Source organism: Athene noctua, chromosome 3 (genome assembly GCF_965140245.1).
Source record: "Athene noctua chromosome 3, bAthNoc1.hap1.1, whole genome shotgun sequence".
NCBI lineage: Eukaryota > Metazoa > Chordata > Aves > Strigiformes > Strigidae > Athene > Athene noctua.
Genome location: NC_134039.1, coordinates 86,483,092 through 86,499,961, shown reverse-complemented (window position 1 = coordinate 86,499,961; position 16,870 = coordinate 86,483,092). Strand labels below are relative to the sequence as shown.

At 46.0% G+C, this 16,870-nt stretch overlaps 1 protein-coding gene across 1 annotated transcript in view; it reads right to left on the bottom strand.

Moving 5' to 3' along the window:
* Window positions 1–16,757, bottom strand: part of LOC141959455 (uncharacterized) — a 154,499-nt gene extending 137,742 nt beyond the window's left edge. The window contains exons 1-2 of the mRNA XM_074903545.1: window positions 16,635–16,757; window positions 16,409–16,518 (exon numbers count right to left, since the gene is read on the bottom strand). The gene's annotated coding sequence lies outside the window, so the exon portion shown is untranslated. The remainder of the gene's footprint in view (window positions 1–16,408; window positions 16,519–16,634) is intronic.
* Window positions 16,758–16,870: the final 113 nt, after the last annotated feature.

The following is a 16,870-nucleotide window of genomic DNA, read 5'->3' as shown; positions in this document are numbered from 1 at the left end:
TACACCAGGTTCAACTGCTCATGTCCCACTTAGCTCATCATCACCAAAAGGTCTACCAGTCCTCTGCCAAGTTTCATGGTAATCCCTGCCCAGAGCTCTCCTTTTGAGGGAGAGAGGGCTGGAGGCACCAGATGTTTGAAATCACAGCCACCCCCACCTCAGGGCAACGCACCGTATCTTCCACTCCACAGCAGAAGTGCACAGCGAGGGAGGTGAGTCAAGATGATGGGTGAAAGCAGAAGAATGAAACCCTGCAAAAATGTAAGGTTCAACATTTTAACATCTCACGTCTTCCCTGTGCATTGTTTGGAGCACATGAACCAAATCAACCACTTCCGGCCTGTGCCAGGTCACAGGGTAGCTGTTTTCAACAGGCAGCGATCAAAACACTGCCTGTACATACTTTCTGCTCATAACTTTTCTGCTTAGGTTCAGGCTATTAAAGCAACTATGGCGTGGCCCAGGGGGCTGTCAAGGGGTTATGAAATATCTCCTCTCTGGACTTCCAGTTCATCTCTTCTCAAAACTGACATCTGTTAACATCTATCAGCTATTTGATGCCCTATGTGAGGGGAATCCAGTGGCTGAGATGCCACCTTGCACAGAGGTGGTGATGGCCCAAGGAGGAATGTCCCCCAGTATCTGACAGGAGGGCCACTCAGTGGGGAAGAGAGCACATCCTGCTCCTCTCTCCAAATGCTGTCTGGACCCTGGCAGGCTCTGCAGCACCTTGTTGTGAAGTCAGAAGTATTATTATATCAGCAGAGTGCATCCTGGGTCAAACGAGACACTCATGAAACATAGGTGACTCTGATGGATTGTCACCTCTGGATCCAGACTAACACCACACAGCACAGATTTTTTTCTGTCTAAAGCACAGTGTTTCGGGGGATTTGTGGGTAAGCTTCACATGCAAACTTTCTCTCCTTAGAGCATATCAGGTTCAATAGTTAACCAAGCTAAAGAAACGTTTTTCTCGGTGTTAGACTTGCCCTATACAGATATAAAGGGCCACACCTTTGGGCACTGCTGTTCCCTTGTCTGATACTCCACAGCATCAACCCAGCAAGCACTGACCGCCAAGAATGACCAAAGCAGACCCTTAAAGCCATATATGAAATATATGGAAATGGTTTGTGCCTTTAAACCGGTGCCACCACAAGCATTCCTTTTGCTGGAAAGGTGGCAGATGCCAAGTGTGAAGGACCACTGCCTGAATGGGCCTCCAGCAAATTACCTGGAGTGCCAACGTGGAGCATCTCTTGGTGCTGCCGAGGTTACTGTGGGGAAGAAGAGGGCATTGATCTCTTGTGATGCTAAGCCAGACCTCCAGATTGATATATGGCTCTCTCTGGAGTTACCCACACGCTGCCTGAAAGCCATCAAGATGCTCTGTAGCTCCTATTCCAGCATGATCCCCCCTTCCCACAGGCAGCCATGCATTTCCCTCCCCATCCCAGCCTCACTGCCTCAACCCCTGCCCTTCTCTTGCAGTGTCACCTGCTGAAGGGACCAGCCCTTTGCTTTCTCTGTTAAAGACACCTGCAATGACATCTTCATATGTCACATCCATCCCCTTCTGGTGTTGCTAAAGGGGCCTGAGTCCTTCCCCAGTACCACAGTCTTTGAAACAGTATGATTTGCCTGTGGGAATGAAGCAAATACGGTGAGCTCATCTGTACGTCTATATCTGCAGGGCTTTACTATCTTTCCTACAAAATACCAAACCAAATTTCACAGAAATCATCAGACAGAGAAGAGTCTGTAAGTGTCTTGGCCCAAACATCCCAACTACAGGAAAAAGTAGCATGTAGGTCCCAGAGAAACCAGACAGAAGGGAAAACTCAACAGTGAAGGCAACATCTTGGAGGGGAAATACCCCTTATTAAATTCCAGATGAATTAGGAACCAGTTCAGTTAAATCCCCCAACGTGGAAGGCACTTGTGCCTCTGCTGGCTGGAGAAAATGCCTTGAGATTAAAAAAAAACCTCTTAAACAAGAAGTTACTAAATAAATGAAATTAAGCCCGATCAGAAGAAATAGAGACCTCCCCCACGCCTACCCCTTGGAAATAATACAGAACACATTTCACTGGCTGTAGCTGAATGCTCTGCAGGAGGTACAGGGAAATACCCTGCTGGGATACAGTCCCTTGCCATCAGGATACCGCAGCAAGATGGGACTGGGAAAGCTGGCTTGGAGTCTCTGTTGTACTGGTCACACATCCCATTTCAATTACTGGCACCATTTGGTAGCCCAGTTCACTCTCACGTCAGGCAGTCGGACGCAAGGCAGATGTTAGAAATTGGAAACACAGCAGTGAAGAGGTTGGAAGTCCCAAGACTACACAGGGACTATGCAGGGAGTGTAACACGATGTTTCCTCATGTGATGGCAGCATTTTGTGCTTCCTGGTGGTGTGCTCTCTGTTAGGGACATCTAATCTGAAGCAGTTGGGTGGTTTTCAGCAGATGAGGAAGTGGTTATGGCATGCACCTACTCTGTTCATCCAGCCTTCAGCTACGCAACGTGGACACACTTGGTAAAAGCAGAAGTAGGACCTTCTCTAACTCACATACAAATGCTTGCAAGGTTCTTCAAGTCCAAAAAGTCACTGTCTTTCAATTCCCAGTGGTCACCACCCACAAAATTCCATGCATCTTAAAAATGACAGCAAGTGGCAGATCAGAAGAGTAAGTAAGGGTAAAATATGCAGTAGATCATGGCTTGCCTGGGAAGTACTTTCATATGTTCATTGAACACAACTTCTGAACATCTCCAGCCAGATACAGACCAATTACTGAGATCACCAAATTCCCCCCAAATATTAGTGAGAGCTCTGATGGTTTGACCTTATCCATCAAGATGATCTCAAAATGAATGGTAAGTGAAGGAGACCCTGTCTCCATCATGAGCAGATGTTGAAATGAATGTAGCATGGCTAGTCACTCAAAAATGGACCTTTCAGCTTAAAATTAACTATCGACAGTCCAAGGATGGAAGGCAGCCAGATGCACTGACGGGTTACCTCAGACACAAGCCATGTGTCATTTGATCATATTTTTAATTATTTAGAGCAGATGTTTAAAAAATCCTGCGTCTCAGCTGAATCTTAGGTAAGTTCCAGAAGAATTCTGAGAACAGGTGTAGAAGAAATCAGCAACTTTTTCATCTGAAGGGGGACGGGGAACAGAACCCTTCACCCTTCAGAGGTGTTGCATTGGGAGTCACTGAGCTAAATACAATCCCACAAATTGGTAATTAGCATCCTAGCAATTAGTATGCTTGCTCTCATGGACAATACCCACTGAACTTCACTCAGTCACAGATTTACCTGAAAAGCCAGCTTTACCACAACCACTACTGATGGCCAGCATGGCAAATACATCATGTGACACAGTGGCAGCACAGTCCAGCTGTCTTGTCCCTGCTCCCTCCAGGCTTTTACTGACTGCAGGCTTATGTCACAGTAGGAAGCATCAAGCCCCTTCCATTACAGCTGGTTAGGGTGGGTGGGTGGTTAAGCTGGACTTAACTGTCCATGAATAGTCAGTACGGCAGCCTGCTTGGAGATGTCTAACCTGGTGGCAATGGCAAGAAAGCAGGATAAAACACTACACTTCCAGGCTGTATAGCATCATTCCTCGACCATTAGGTATTTTGATGCTAAAACCATTACAGGTTAAGGGTTAACAAAGGATTTTCTTAGTGTAACAAAGACAGATTTTGTGTCTTCAGCAGAGAGCTCCTTGCTCTTGCAGTGGGAATGTTCAAGTGCCGTGTCTGTAGGACAGCGGTTTCACACGGGGTCATGAGTCTGGCAGCACAAATGGGTGTGGGATCACAAACCTAGAAGTGGGATCACAGAGGGAAAGTGTGGGCAGCAGGAGTGTACAAGGGCCTTGCAGGAGTAAGTACACTCAACAGGGCAGTGCTGTGCAGTCCCTTGTATTCTAGAAAGCAAGCAAAGACCCACCTAAAAATCATCATCATAATTTTTTTCTCAGATGAGAGTACCTATAGTTTACAAGGCAAGAAAAGGAACAGCTTTTTAGTGCATCCCCAGAACAACTCCAGTACTCACACCTCTGCAAAGTGAGCAAGGAAGAACCTTCAGTGCTCCACCTGCTGAGGCATAACTCGTGAAATGATGCCCAAGTGGTTGGATAACCAGGCTGGGTAGCTCTTCTCACCACCATTTATTTTTCCAGGAGCAAAAGGGAGCTCCAAAGCACAGCAGATTCCTGTCACAGCTGCATTCACTCGAGATGTCTCTCAGAAGGAGCAAATCCTCACCTTTCACCTAGGCTGGCATTTCTGTTTCACACTTGCACATATACACCTGCAACCTGATTATCCTGTGGAAGCACTTAAAGGTAACAGTAAACTCAAAGTGATTGATCTACAGATAATTTACCTTGGCAAGGAGGGCTACAAGTCAGCTATCAAGTGGACTGACAGACACTGCACTCCCACATGCAGGAGTGAATGACTTCCCTGGATAGTGGCATGTCTACAGCACCAAGAAATTAAAATATTAAGAGCAAATGTAGTGGTGCCTTAACATAGAGGCTGATGAAGATGTGCTCTGAAAGAACTCCAAAACGCTTCAGCCAAACTAATGTTCCCTCCAACCTGTATGTGGTCAAATCTCCCTATGTTCTGGATCATATTGTCAGAATTAAAAGAAGTCAAGAGGAAAAAGAATAGTAGACTTCTTGCCTTCTTGTCTATGTTTCTAGAAAGGGTGACCTAGACCTAGACCTAGAACAGAGAAAGGGTGTCCTCTGTTATCAACCCTTCCTGGGGGTCACTGTGTGGCTCTTGGTGTTGCTCTACCATGGGAAGAAGTGGTTGTGGCTGCGCTACAGGGAATTAAATGGACAGTGGAGGTGAAAAGAGGGATAAAAGCCATTTGTATCATGAAACACCACCAGGTTGAGGTTCTGCTGCTTTGGAAAAGAAAGAAATGGGTCAGAATAAAACTGGATGCCACATATCAAACTCTCCACATGGTCAAGAGCCCTTTGACCCCCACACCTTGCACGGCTGAAGGGTGGGAGATGGCACCATCATCACTGGCTGGGCACAGGCAGACTGAGCATGCCAACCAGCTCCAGGGCAGACTGGGGGGTTTGGCTTGCTCCTCCCCACAGCTGGGGACCCTGCTTCATTACCAGCCCCTGGCTACCACAGCCTTGATGACAGCCACCTCCCAATGTTAGCACAGGACCTCAACTGCAAGTCAGGTGCAGCTGAGAGCTGTACATAGATTGCAATTCTGACTTATGCAAATAGAAACACTAGCCAGTGATTATTAAGAATAATTAGAGCCACTCCTATATATGGGATTTTAAGCATCCGCTTCAGATTTTATCTATCCTGTAAATTTTAGGGTGCAGGATTAAATCTAATGCGGGGGGGACCTGGGGGAGAAAATTACCCCTAAATGTGCATCATACCCATCACACATCTCCTGAATCCAAGCGTCCCAAAGAATATTTAGAAGACCTCACAGATCTCCTCTTTTTCGCCCTTTTCCAAATATGTTTTGCTAAAAGTAGGATTTACAAAATGAAAATTCATTAGAAGGTCACAGTATAAAACTCCAGCACAAACAATAGCAAGATACAGAATAGCCATCACTTTCCCCCTTTGCAATATTTTTTGCACTAGTCTGAATCAAAATAAGAGTCACATTATCTCACCTCCTCGCTTTGGACTGTGACCCACAGTGACTACAATATAGCTCTTCCATTTTCACTTACCTTGTCCATAAGAGACAAAATGAAAGGGGAGCATCTGAAATTCGGCAACCCACACACCTGTAATGCATTTCAGACTGCTTCCTCCTCTGAAGCCTCACCAAAGACTGAGATAGAGGTTGAAAAGGGAAGATGAAAACTCCAGCCTCTCTGGAGGACACACTAAAAATCCTGCAGACTCTGGGAAAACTAAGATAGCTGAGAGTCAACCCTGCTGACTCTCGTTCTGCCAGAGAGCTGCAGCTGGTGCCAGTGAAATATTTATGCAAAGGCAGCAGATGTTGTGAGCAAAGTATGAAGAAAGGCGTGAGAGCTGCAGTATTAGGTCGGGGCATCCAGCGCAGTGTTTGCATCCTACAATGGCCAACATCAGATGGTTAACACTAGTGTAAGAGCAGGACGAGCACATAGAGACTTCCATCTTTCCAGGCTCCAGTGACCTATAGCTTAGGGACTTTCTCAGGCACAGACTGCATCTTGGAAATATCTTTGCATTCACAGAATCACGGAATCATCCAGGTTGGAAAAGCCCTTGAAGCTCCTCCAGCCCAACCATGAACCTCACCCTGCCCGTTCCCAACTCCCCCAGATCCCTCAGCGCTGGCTCAGCCCGACTCTTCAACCCCTCCAGGGATCCCGGGGACTCCCCCCTGCCCTGGGCAGCCCATTCCAACGCCCAACAGCCCCTTCTGCACAGAAATCCTTCCTCAGAGCCAGCCTGACCCTGCCCTGGGCAGCTTGAGGCCATTCCCTCGGGGCCTGGCGCTGGCTCCTTGGCTCCAGAGACTCATCCCCCCTCTCTGCCCCCTCCTGGCAGGGAGTTGCAGAGGGCCAGGAGGTCTCCCCTCAGCCTCCTCTTCTCCAGACTGAACCCCCCCAGTTCCCCCAGCCGCTCCCCAGCAGACCTGTGCTCCAGACCCTGCCCCAGCTCCGTTGCCCTTCTCTGGCCACGCTCGAGTCATTCAATGGACTTTTTGGGGTGAGGGGCCCAAAACTGAACCCCCTCAGCGAGGGGCGGCCTCCCCAGTGCCCAGCCCAGGGCTCAGATCCCTTCCCTGTCCCTGCTGGCCACGCCAGTGCTGACACAAGCCAGGATGCCGTTGCCCTCCTTGGCCCCCTGGGCACACTCTGGCTCATTCTCACCCCCCCCAGTCCCTCTCTGACCGGCAGCTCTCCAGCCACTCCTCCCCAGGCCTGTAGCCCTGCTGGGGGTTGTTGTGGCTCAAGGGCAGCCCCCGGCATTTGCCCTCAGTGAAACTCCCCCAGTTGGGCTCAGCCCATGGCTCCAGCCTGGCCAGGTCTCTCTGCAGCCTCCCTGCCCTCGAGCAGACCAACACTCCCACCCAGCTGGGTGTCCTCTGCAAACTCACTGAGGGTGCCCTCGATCCCCTCATCTAGATCATCAATAACGATGTTAAACAGGAGTGGCCCCAACACCCAGCCCTGGGGGACACCACTCATGACCAGCCGCCAACTGGATTTAACTTCAGCACCCTGTATGAACTTTTGTTCCATGAATCTTCTTACTTTGGAAGCCATTTAAGCTTTTAGCACTCCCAATGTCCTGTGGCAATGAGTTCCCCAGGTTTACCACATGCTGCCTCAAAATGTTATGTCCTTTCATTTGTTTTCAACCTCAATCCTGCTTGTCTCATTTGTTGCCACTCAATTCTCGTGCAAGAAGAAACATTAAAGTTTTTTAATCTGGGAGAAATGTTGCCTGTTTCTCTGGATCACTGCTGCCATTTCTAAGGCTTGAGAACATTCATTTGTACATCAACAGCAAGATCAGAAATAACATTTAAGCACCAACAGTACAACCTGGAAAACACTGAAGTGCCTGTGCTGATGGAGAGACTGAAGGAACCTGAAAATCTACACCAGCATCTCTTAATACAGAGGGCAGCTCCATTCAACCCAGACCCTGACCCAGTAATATGCAAATGCAATGTTGTCCCAGAAATAAATGCAAATACTTAGAGTCACAGGAAATCTCCAGCATCTGCCTGGTATCAGCTCCTTGTCAGAGACCTTTGCAGCTAAGAGAAGTCCACAAGAGAGCTGAGCTTAGCTCCCTCCCATGTGGGTCAGAGATGATGGCTAGGGCTTGAGCCTTCAGGTGGTCAGCAAATAGGCTTCCCTTGGGGTTGAACTATTAGCCAAGGAGACAAGGGGCAGACTGTAATTCATGTACAATGGGAGAGCAGACTAAATGCCCTGTGCTAGGAGCAAGCACAGCCCTGCTGAGAAAACCCCACCAGCTTTCCCACTGCCTTCAAAATATTCTCCTAATTTTCTACCTCTCATCTTGAGGCAAACAAGGATCATCCATAATCCATCCACACTCACCAGTGCAAAAGCCCACCATAACTGCTCAGTAAAAAGGAGGAAAAAACCCTCAAATTGTTCATTTCAGTAAAACAAAGTACAAGGGAGCTGCTGTACTGCTGGCTGTAGGGTTAAATGTGGTGCTACACGGAGATAGCTCCTCTCCTAGCTCATCTCCCAGCTGCTGGGATCTGGCCTGTTTAATGAAGATTGATTGCCTTCAGGAGGCCACCTCTGTCTAGACTGCCTATGGCCCCTTTTTATTACCCTCACCCACACAAGTGAACCCAGGATCCAGGCACGGAAAAATTCCAGGCAATAGAGCAGCAAGAGAATAAATTGAATTTTCTCAGACCAAATGGAGCCAGGTCTTCCCCAGCCCTTTCTCTCGGGCACAGATTCTCTTGGGTCTAATAACAGCTGAGACACCAACATCGTTTTGTCAATGGGGGCCCAGAGAACATTTCATTTTTCTACCCTGACTTGTATTCATGAAGTTTGAAGTAATCTACTGCCTCCAAGGCCTCTTGACTTTAGGTTATGACAGCACTAGGAAACCCGTGCCCTCGCTGCAGCAGCCTGGCTGAGCTGTTACAGCCCCAGCCCCACAGCCTGTGCACACCAGCCTGCAGAAAGGCTAAACATGTGCTGGGTCTGCTGCAGGACTCCCCTGGAGTGCAGGACATCTGCTTTACAGCCCCACCATGAGCTAGTGGGATCCCCACAGAGACATGGAGAACGTGAGATTATTGACAGACCTGGCCAACTAAAGAAGGTTCTTAGGCCATGGCCAATGCTTGGGCCAAGGAAATGTCTTCTAGCCCCACAGCCAACATACAGAATAGAGTTTCTGTCCACAGACCTAAATTATCTGTATAACTCCATCACCAAAATGGAGTCATATCCACACTATCTGGTCCTTTGCTCAGACTGGACCTGTGCATTATTTGGGAGTGTGATTGTTTTCTTAGGGTAAAGCCATGCCAGGGACTGTGCTAACAGGGGAACAAATTTTCCATCCACTAATCTAGGAGCCCCAATCTTGTGGCATGATATGTCATAGATCTTCATAGCAGCAGTGAACAAAAGTCACAGGTGGAGCAATAAATAAGGTCTGTTCTCTGAACACACTTGTGGAGACAGTAAAAGCAAAGAAGTGGAAGAAAGAGCATTGAACAGGAAAAGGTGGATGAGAAGCAGACATGGGCATATTTCGTGTGGGAAAAAAACGTTTAGGGTAGCAGAAAGTTTCTAGCCCTCTCAGAAGAGATCTTGGAACAACTTCCCAAAACCTTATTGGAGCCCACGTGAAGTCCCATGTTACTCAGGGTGTGCCATGGTTTCAAAGGTCTTGGACCATGACAGTTCTTCCAGATAGACAGGTAGGTCCAATTTTCAAAATCCCACATGTCCTGCACTGCACTGAAACCAAAGCCTGAGGTCGGGAAGAACTCTAATTCCCATGATGCGGGAGCCAGAAGCAACACAGGTTGGAGAAACATTAAAAATGGACACAATACTTAGATAAAAACATATGAGTGATGGTTCTCCTGGCTTTCACTGAAGGAAAAATGAATTTGGGTCCACAATTTACAACACACTGAATCGAAACCCCAGTACTGACCAAAGGAAGGTCTGGGAGGTGGTCTGCATTGCTGAGGCTTGCAAAACTCTTTTAATACCTGAAGATGTATTCCTTTTCAATTTTCTTGTCACCAAAGGTTTTTAAAGCAACAAGCTCTACCTGGGGTGAATGCATAGTTTAGATGTTTAATGATAACGATTCTCTGATGCCTTGAGGGTATAGTGAATTAGTTCTTCATCTGAAGGCACAAGGGGGCCAAACCCAGTCTTAAATCATAGCAAGTATGAAAAGATTTGAAAGGAGAGAGTTTTGGCACAGCTTAGGGGGGAGGACAAGCTGAGCTTACTGGAGTGTCACTTTCCAGGGGCAAGGTGGATCAGGATGGAGCATAAGGAGGGAAGCTAGTTAAATGTTAGGCTCCAAAGGAGAAGAAAACATGCCCATGTTTTGATACAGATAACTCTGATTCACTTTCTAGACAAGAGTAAAAACAGTAAAAATAAAAAAAAATAAAATCTCTCTTTCTTTGTCTTTGCATGTTTAGGTTACTTTAATTGAAAGAATACTTCTATGAGAACCCATCAATCACCTGTGGAAAGTCATGCTCACTCGCCTAAAGCATGGAGAGACTTATCCAGTGTGGGGAGACTCTTAAAAGGGAAAAGCGCTTCAGGTTCAAGTTCTTCCAGCTCATTTAAAGAGATGTCAAGTTTAACAATCTTAAGGAATGAGGAGGAGGAAGGGGGAGAGAGCTAAAAGGAAAAAAAAAAAGCAGCTATTTCCAATTTTTTCCCCCATCTCCCCTCAAAATATGCCTGGAGTTTTTAGCCTTTACCATTTTTGACAAGTAGCAACACACACAGGCAGTTCTAGCACCAGTACTACTTGATCAAGGAGTTCTGCTTTGGAAATCACCCAAGTAAAACTTGGCAGAGAAAAATAAAGGGAAACAAAAAAGGGGGAGTTTAAAAAGTGACATAGAGGAGAAAGGAGGCCAGATCCTCAGCAAAGCAGTTTCTTGCATCTCTTCTTTCTCATGGGAGCCCCGCTGCTTTACACTAGCAAGGGACAGGCTCTGAGCATGTCAGAGGAACATCCATGAGGAAGAAAACCAGCTCACGTACCTTACAGAAAATGAAATGTTTGAGACAGCAGGGATGTCTCCTGCTCCATCCAGAGAAACAGCGAGCATTTCTGAAATGCTAAGCTGAAAATGTGCAAGGTGCTAAAATGCGATGCATTTAGCAAATAACTGAAATTGCTGGGAAAATATCCACCGACGAGGGAGTGGGAGGAATATCTGGGGGGCCTGAAAGTTTTTGATGGAACACATAATCCCAAGAATGTGACAATTTAAGGAGAGGATAGAGACTTACCCCTTCTAATGCATCTAAAAATACATCAGTGATTTATTTTAGTTATTTTTAAAATGACATGATACCATAAAAGAAATGGAAACTTAAAGCTGCCTACCACAAAAAGCTTCCCGACAGAAAAGCTAAAGACTCCTCCCCTGGCCAAAGTTGTAAAAGTCCAGGGATTGGGGGCATTTCAAACAAAGCTGGTGAAAGCGGAGTAGCACTTATTGAATTTCTAGTGCTGCCCATTCCCAAAACAAAGGTGAAGGAGTTGATATAGAAAGGTTTGGAGAGCTGCACAGCAACAAGACAGCTGCTGGCCACGCAGACTGTTTTAGGACATGAGTTGTCTCTCCCAACAGTACTTGTTGACACCTGGGTTAGATGAGTTTAGGTTTCAGGCATACAAAAGGGATCTATTCCTTACCACCGCTCTCCCACCACCTACCGTGGTGATACATAATACTGGAGGAGGGAAATCCAAATCCCAGGATCTGTTCCTTTCCTTTGCCCTGACTGGTGTGACCTAGTCTCTGCGTCTGCAGTTTAACTGTCCCCACTATAAAATAAGATTAACAGTAATAATCTGTTGAGGAAAAGTGCTGTCAGGCCTGAGGACTGTGAATGAGGAGTTCATGTTGGAAAATCCGGGCCAGGTGAGAAGTCTCCATCTTCAGCTGCATGTTTTCACCACCACAGCCCAAATGCTTCCAGTTCGTATCAGCGGGGATCCAGCTAAACCTCACCTATGGCAGGTTAAGCTGCGAGGGTCTGCACTTTGGGAGGGGCTCAGTAATGGTATTTTGGCCATGGGATGACAACATTTGCTCATGGGTGCTTTAAGAGGTGATGGTAATAATTCCCCTAACAGTAAAAGCCTGTACTTCAAGTCCCACAACTGGTTGCTATCCCACTAAGACCCAGTGTGCTACTTCCTCTTTTGCCCACACACTATTTCACAGAACAGGCTTGTGATGAAAGACTGGAAATAAACCCAAGAGTTGACTCTCTGCATATCCCTTCTCAACTTGTCAGAACTGTCATTGGTTCAAAATCTCTTCTTTGTCTTGCAGGGAATTCAGTTACAGGGAACAATTGCTTGGAAGAGAAAACGAGTCCAGTCTTGTCCACGCAGCCAAATACCACAGGAGTTCTTCATCTTTCAGTAGGAGAAGCAGCAGGATTTGATTCAGACATGAGCAGGGTCACAAATGGAAAGGAGAGGAGCCAGATGAGGTATCTCACCTCAGAAGGCACTTTGCTGGGTCAAGGAAATAATTTGTACGTGCCTGAGTGTCTTTTTTAACTGCTACTTAACTGAGTTCTTGAACCACACTACAACCAAAACCCTAAACCTGGCACCTTCCTCCCACGCTGTGGATCTTCAATGTGCTCAAAACCTATAACTCATCAGGAGTCATCTTATTTTGTCTCATAAGAAAACTGCAGAGAGAAAACAGTCAAGTCCAGGTCATGTCAGATGCCACTTAAAAAGCAGTGAGTCCACCACCACCACTCACCTCTCAACAGTCTTGTCACTTTACCAGTTTTCTCATTCTTTGGAAATGCCCTGAACACAGAAACATGAGTCCATGTGGTTTGGAGAGAGTCCAGTTTGTCAGTTCTGAATCCCTTCTCTGGAACATCCACCACGAAAAATATTGTTAGCATTGTCATAACGACATTGTTATTGGAGATGACACATCCCACTCCATTTCAGCAGAGACACCATCACTGGCAGGGAGAGGAGAGGTCTGAATGAACAGTGTCATACACAGACAGACCAAAGATGCTGGTAAACAAAGGAAGGCCAAAGTGGAGCTTAAATGTATTAAAACTTGTTAATGTCGCCACTTGCAGTAATTCAGTATAATAAATGGCTTCTTTTTACCAGCAGCATCTCCATCTGACCACAAAGTCACAGGTGAAGTAGTCTAAGGTGACGCCAAAGGTGAAATCTAAGGTGACATCATGAATTATTTATAAGTCATAGTTTATGTAGTTAGGAATCAGGCATTTCATTAGCTTGCTCTGTTTGCATCTTTCAAAATCTGCCAGGACTGCAGAATTCACCGTCTCAGAGATGCTTAAATTAAACATGCTACCTTGGCAGATCCACTTCAGAGATAGTCACACAATACCTGTGTGACAGCCCCGCCACCGCTGATACCCTGCGGTTTGAATAGGCATTTGCAGCACAGAAAGGACAAACAGTTTCGAGCTGAGCCAAAGGTCAATAACGGCTCTGTGACAGATTCGCATCCTCTGTGGACCAAGCACAGCAGAAGCCCGACAGCCTCTGCACATCAGCATTTATGTTAGAGCTACCTGCTTTTCCCTGGCACACGTCGCATACGTATTGATTATGAAAACAGGCAGGATCGGTTTGATTGATTTGCTTCCCATGCATTAAGAACATGATTCGTTTACTTCTCAGAAAAAGCCATGCTTTAGGAAACGAGAGAGCAAGAAAGTCTTTCCAAGGAAGCTCAGCTTTGAGAAACAAGATTTTGCCTGTGTCAGAATGGCAAAGTCCCTGGTGTTTTGTCAGATTTTGCCATACCTAACAGGCTCAGAACATGTTTTTCTGTAAATGAAACACGACAACTTTTCATGCAGGAGCTGCTTTCCCCCATCACTATATTTGTTCTGCAAGCAAAGACCAAAAATCTAAGATCCTCTGGGGAATCAAGGCCTGACTGTCTTGCATATTGGGGCTGGGACAAGTGACAAACTACTAAACTGGCTTCCTAAATTCCCTGTTCTTGTTTTCTTGCTGGCACGTGGAAGATCGCTCACAACGCGGTTCTGGGGCAGAGCTGACGGAAGGATTTCTGATGCATTCAGTAAGTCAACACAAACCCCTTCACCCAGCATACCAAGAATCCACAATTTAGTTTTAAACTGCATTTCAGAAGTCAAGAACTCAAAATGCTGCCAGGGATTATTCAAACCTTGAAGTGCTACAGATTTGTACTGAGAAGACAGCCCCGGCCCCCAGCCTGCTTTTCATGCCGAAACAGACTCCCTAGTGTTTCCATGATGTGAAAACATGTTTTGTTTTATTTCAGCCATCTCTGAAGAAAGTCAAAATAACACTGGAAGAAGCAAGATGATGTTTGTAGGTAGAAGTAATATCTTTTATTAGAGCATCTGCTGTTGTTGGAAAAACCAGATAAGCCCTGGGCAGTAAAGAAAAGCTTTTGTCCTTATAGCTGAAAGCTTATTTAATTTTCCAGCTATATTATTTCAACCTACATCATCTTGTCTGTGTCCTTAGACCATCCTGACTGCAAGAACATGGCCTCAGGAGCATTGCTGTCTAATTCACAGCCCGAAAGACAACTTGGCTTCATTGCCACGAATTAGTACTCGCTCCTGGTAAAGAGAGAGAGCTGAGAAATCACTTCTGCTCATCAGACACTTACACTGACATCACTGGGTGTCTGCTCTTCGATACACTGATTTCTAAATTACTTTTGAAATGGTATTTTTTGAATATTAATATTTTTTTCTAATATCTGACATTATTTTGTCATTCAGTTCAGTATCATAGAATTAATGTGAACTGAATTTTGAATGGATTTAATTTTTATTTTAATGGGAGTGAATTATACTCTTAGATCTTCCATCTGTGATGGGGATCACTTGTGAAAATACACCAACCTGCAAACAAGGAGCTTGGCATGTTAGTCCAGCATCACAGCTGGGATGAACCAAGCTCACTTCACACAAAGGAGAAAAGGCAAGTCTAGGAACTACATCTCTAGCCTTATACTGAGGTGACCTGGAAGTTTTGGCAGTGTTAGGAGCCCCCATCCCCTAAGAATTAAGCCATGAGACTGAGACAGACTGAAAACTTTCCTCAGCCAGACAATTCATCCCACAACCTACCTCGCAGTTACAACATCAGAGAGGATGTTAAGTACTCACTAGCCCAGACAAAACTGCCCTCCCAGAGGTGCCAGGCTACAATGAACAGCTCAAAAATGCTTTATGAGCTGACATTTTGGTTTTACTGTTACACTGGAGCAGTTCAAAAGAAGCAATTTGTTCTGTGGCTTAATGCATTTAGGAACCAAGGTGCGGCACATTTATTGTGGCAGAAAAACAACCTCAGTCCCCTGCTCCCTTTGAAGCACAAAGAAAGCGAATGAAAGGCGAAGAAGTGAGCACCCAAGGTAGCAAAAGCTTATTAGTGAAGGGAACAGAAAAAATCGATCATTCTGACCTGTTCAGCAGCTGAGGATGTGGAAGCAGGAAACCCTGGAGACGTTACAAAGTGCCAGCAAGCCTGAGCAATCGTCTTTGTTTGTTGCTAATGAGCCATGGTGCTTTTTAATAATACATAAACCATTTAAAAGGACCTGATGGGAAGACCAAGTAAGTCAGTCAAAACGTTTTTACCTAGAGTGAGGTCAGAAAACACTGAAATGTTTTGTGAAATGGGGGAACAATGAACTTCTGCAAACTCCAAAAACTGCTGGGGTTTCCAGAGGGTCTCCCAGATATTTATACTCCCAAAGCATTATTTTCTGGCTGACCATCCTCCTAGAGGGTATATCCTAAGCTGAAACTCCTGGAAACATCACAAGAGAGGCCCCAAATCCCTTGGGTCTGTGATGTTTTTATCAAGGAACCGTGGGGTTTCTATCTGTAGGCAAAGCCCACAAGGTACCCAAGAATTCCTGGGTGTCATTGCTATCATTTCCAGGTTTTCAGCCATAGCTCCAACCACCTTGGGTTTCCAGCCCCTAGGTAAGGAGTCTGGGACTGTGGGATCTCCAGCTTGGTGTCAAAAAGCCTAGAAACTCTCGCAGTGAGCAAAAGAAATGGGCAGTCCTGGCAGTTTCGCCCCTATCATTAGCTGCTTTTAGCAACAGAGAAGCTGCCAAGGCTGTCACATTCCCTGAAGAGCTGGAAATCATAAGGACAAGTGCTTCATTTTTGGACTCACCATAGTTTTGTGCAATGTGCTCATGGGATTTCACACTTGTGGTAGTTAAAAGGGGAAAAAAAAAAAAAAAAAAGATTTGGGTCTAATTCGGACCAAAACTTTATTAAAAACAAAATGAAACATCTACAGCATGAAAATCCCACTTTTTTATCAATACGGCTTCTACTGATCACGGACAGATGCTGGGACAGAAAGACAGCACTGACAGACGCTTATCAAGGCACTCCACATAACTTTAGAAAAGAAGATGCTTTACCTCTGTGATATGTTAACAGCAGAAAATATGAATTGCTCTAACTGTAAGAATGCAAAAAACCACTCCAGGACCCAGGGATAAGGAGTAACAAGACACCAACACAATCTAATAGGAACAAAATAAAACTGAAGGTGCCATAGACACTGCATTATTCCCTACCGTAAGGCCACACCAGTCTGGAGAGTCCACATGTCTGGGCTGCATCCTTGGAGTGGTTGTGCTGCTTTAATTCATGTTTTTAGCGTGACTGACATGACACCATCTTCATCCTGACAAGAGAAGCCAAAGTGCCCAGTCAGGAAGGCAAATTAATAAACACCCCATTGCAGACGGTTGGCGCAGCGCCTCTGGGTGGAGTTTGCCACCACACCAATGACCCTCTCACCCAATTTCCAGCACCGCAGTGCCCTTCTCTTCCCGCTTTGACGTGTGCAGGCTCACGTCCAGAAATACCACCTCGTCCATCGCTCTAAACTGGTTATTTTTTCCTCCATCTCTCCCTGTGAAGCTGCAGGCGGCTGTTGGGGCTGTCGGACCCGCACGGTCCCCAAGCCACCCCAACGCCACCATTTGTGCACCTTTGCCTCCTTTTTCTCCTTCCCAGGCCCTCCTTGTTGCCCT